The 4,004-nt window shown below is 39.3% G+C and overlaps 1 pseudogene; it reads left to right on the top strand.

The window, feature by feature from the left end:
- Positions 1 to 358: 358 nt before the first annotated feature.
- Positions 359 to 3,526, top strand: LOC149515674 (25S ribosomal RNA; annotated as a pseudogene).
- The last annotated feature ends 478 nt before the right edge of the window (positions 3,527 to 4,004 follow it).

The raw sequence follows: 4,004 nt of genomic DNA, 5'->3' as shown, positions 1-4,004 counted from the left end.
ACATCTTCATATTTTTACCATGCCAATGCCATTTTATGGCTTGTAAATTCGTATAGTGCCCACCAACACTTGCATTTAGGCCTAGCTCAATTCTACTGAACCTGAACATCGGGCTTGAGCTTTTGGAGTCTTGATCATTACTCGTACTATTATTTTAGGCTAGTTTCCTATAACCTAGACCTTTAGTATGCCTAAAAGCTTGGTCTTCTTGGTTATCAGACTTTGTCTCACCAGAACTAGAACTACTTTTTGACTCGAACAGAAACCTTAGGCCTAGATCAACTTGTAGATCGTGACACATGCACATGTCTGACTACCATAGGACATGTTGGCCTCTGGTCTTGGCACATGCTTTGACCACCATCAACACATGCTGGGTCATACACTAAGAGTGTATCTTAGGCCCAACTTGAGAATTAAGGAGCCTCGACGTTTGAATTGTAGTATAGAGAAGCATCCTTAGTGGTGAACCAGAACTAAGTCCTTTGGAAAAGGGTGTCAAAGAGGGTGAGAACCTTGTTGTGCTTAGACCCTATTACACCATGAGGCATTGTCTATAAGTTGGGTTGTTTGGGAATACAACCCCAATCAAGCGGTAAATTGCATTCAAGGTTGAATATGGGTGACAAACTAATAGTGAACAAGTAGAATGAGGGGAAGACAAAAAGGACTTCGATAAGAGAGTCAAAGAGTGCTTGAACATGTTAGGAGAAAAGTGGATGAAGGCTGATGATGCACCCCAATTGAATGTGGAATAGTGAGAGCCAATCAGTGATCAGCTTAAGGCATGGACTGACATGGGTCATGATAGTAGCCCAAGCCTGGGCTTTCAACATGCCCACGAAGATGTCATCACGATCATGGAATACAACACACACTATCTCAACATGCCTTTCATGGACATGCTTCAGATGTCAATCTGTGAGCCTTTCATTACACCTATCTTAAAATAAAAACTAAAAAGTTTGACATGTGTATGAATCAATGAGCTAGAAAAGCAATAAGGCATAAAGAAGTTGATCGACAACATCCCTCATAAGTGCACTGCTAACCAACTTTGATCTTTTGAAAATGGTTTAAGTGTGAGCATGCCTATCAAGACCCAAAAGATGGTGAACTATGCTTGAGTGAGGCAAAGCTAGAGGAAATTCTAGTGAAGGCCCTTAGTGATATTGACATGCAAATCATTTGTCTAACTTGGTTATAAGCAAAAGACTAATCAAACCATCTAGCAGTTGGTTTTCTTTGAAGTTTCCCTTAAGATAATTGGAGCCCTTAGCGAGTTTTATTAGGTAAAGCCAATGATTAGAGGCATCAAGGATGCAATGCTTTTGACCTATTCTTAAACTTTAAATAGGTAGGATAGAGTGACTGCTTCGTTAAGCTACACCATGGAATCAAGAGCTCTAAGTGGGTCATTTTTGGTAAGCATAACTAACGATGCAAGATGAACTAAAAGTTGGGTTACGATGCCTAACTATGCTCTAACCTAGAAATCACAAAGGGTGTTGGTCAATAAAGATAGCAAGACAATGGTCATAAAAGTCAAAATCCACTAAGGAGTGTTTAACAACTCACATGCTGAATCAACTCACCCCAAAAATGGATGGTACTTAAACGTGTGACCTATACCTGGCTGTTAGGGTAAAGCTAGGTCCCAATGAGTAAAAAGGTGCAGTAGTTGCCACAAAACTCAGGGCGTAAGCCTAGGTGAAGTGGCGTCAGTGTAAATCTCAATGGTAGTAGCAAATATTCAAATGAGAACTTTGAAGGCTAAAAAGGGGAAAGGTTCAATGTGAACAGCACTTACACATAGGTTAGTTAATCCAATGAGATAGGGGAAGCCCTTATGATAATGCATCCAATGTGAGCTTTAAAAGGGAATCGAGTTAAATTTTTTGAACTAGGATGTAGTGGCTGATGGTAACTTTAGAAAGTCTAGAGACATCAGCAGAGGCTTCAGAAAGAGTTATCATTTTTTTTAATGATTGCCTACCTTGGAAATGGCTCAGTCGAAGGTAGGGTTTAGTGACCGAAAGAGCATTACATATCATGTGGTGTTTAGTGCACCACCAATAGCCTCAAAATCTAGAGCACCAAATGCCATCCACACATAGTCATACTCATAACTGTATCAAGTCTCCAAGATGAATAGCCTCTTGAGCTGTTTCTAAACCCATCAGCTATCGGTGCACTACTTGAACTATTCCTATGGTGAGAGTGGGTTATCATGTGCTAGTTGATGGATGGATTAAGAATGACTTTTTCGAGGGCTTTCCTTAAAAGAGTCAATTTAAAAATGGTGTGAATAAAAAGAATCTGATTATTTAATTAAAACAAAACATTATGATGGTCCCTATGGATGGTCATGTAATGTGATTTTTACCTAGTGCTTTAAATGTCAAAGTGAAGAAATTCAACCAAGGACGAGTAAATGGTGGTAGTAACTATAACTCTTTTAAGGTAGCCAAATACCTTGTCATCTAATTAGTGATGCACATGAAGGGATTAATGAGATTTCCATGTCCCTATCTAATATCCAACAAAACCACAGCCAAGGGAATAAGTTTGGTAGAATCAATAAGTAAAGAAGACCTTATTGAGCTTGACTCTAGTCTGACTTTATGAAATGACTTGAGAGGTGTAGGATAAGTATGAGCCCTCAAGAAAAATTGAAATACCACTACTTTAACATTATTTTACTTATTTCATGAATCAGTAGGGGGCACAACCTTTTCTTTTGGACCCAAGGTTGGCTTTGATAGGTCAATCTGGGCAAAAGACATTGTTAGGTGGAGAGTTTGGCTAGAGTGGCACATTTGTTAAAGGATAACATAGGTGTCCTAAGATGAGCTCAATAAGAATAGCAATCTCATATGAAACAAAATTGTAAAAGCTCATTTGATTCTAATACTATGAAAACATGGCCTATCGATCCTTTAAACCTTCAAAATTTAAAGTTAGAGAGGTGTTAGAATAGTTACCACAAGGATAACTGGCTTGTGGTAACCACGCATTCATGGCAACATTGCTTTTTGATCCTTCGATGTCAACTCTTCCTATCATTGTGAAATAAAATTCACCAAGTGTTGGATTGCTCACCATCAATAAGGAACATGAAATAAGTTTAGACTGTCATAAGATAGGTTAGTTTTACCTTACTGATGGTAGTGTCGTAATAGTAATTCAACTTAATATAAGAGGAATTATTGATTCTTATATTTGGTCATCGCATTTGATTGAAAAGCCAGTGGCACGAAGCTACCATACGTTAAATTATGACTAAATGCCTCTAAGTTAGAATCTGAGCTAAATGTGATGCATGCATTTTCACCCAATTATTGACTCGTAGAAAAGGCCCATGGCCCCTAAAGGCACATGTCATAGGTGTAGTAGCTTAATTCCTATTAAGTAGTGAGTAGAATACTTTACAGATGACTTAAATATGTAACGGGGTATTGCAAGTGGTAGAGTGGCCTTGCTGCTATGATCCACTACGATTTAACCCTTTGTCACTTTAATTTATCCCTCATTTCTCACCCATCAAAGTCCTCTCACTCTATTTTTTTTACATCACACCTTTTAAGGGTTAGGGATGAATGCTATTCTTCATTGCAATTGATTTAGCCAGGCAACCACATCCCTCTCCCTAGTATCCAACTAAATGACAATAAAATGCCCTAGGTATTTGTTATAGGGATGAACTTGCCCTTGGTGCGGGCAGTTACCTTGAACCCATTGACATATGCTAGCACTTGGTATGGGCTATTACCTCAAATACCATCGACAGCCTCTAGCCCTTGGTTAGTGTAGGCAATCGCATCCAACACCATTGGCAAATGCCGACCCATTCTTACTTTGGACACCATCAGTAGATGCTAGCCCTTTAGTGTAAGATGTTACCTTGGATACCATCGCCAGATGCTGGCACATGGTGCTGGCACTTACATCAACCATCATCTACACAAGTAGGTCCTTGGTGGGGTTTGTTGCCTCAGACACCA

The sequence above is a fragment of the Durio zibethinus genome, chromosome 12 (assembly GCF_047325235.1).
Source record: "Durio zibethinus cultivar Kanyao isolate XHJ-2024 chromosome 12, ASM4732523v1, whole genome shotgun sequence".
Taxonomy (NCBI): Eukaryota; Viridiplantae; Streptophyta; class Magnoliopsida; order Malvales; family Malvaceae; genus Durio; species Durio zibethinus.
The sequence above is the reverse complement of the archived record's forward strand: the minus strand, read 5'-3'. Positions and strand labels throughout refer to the sequence as shown.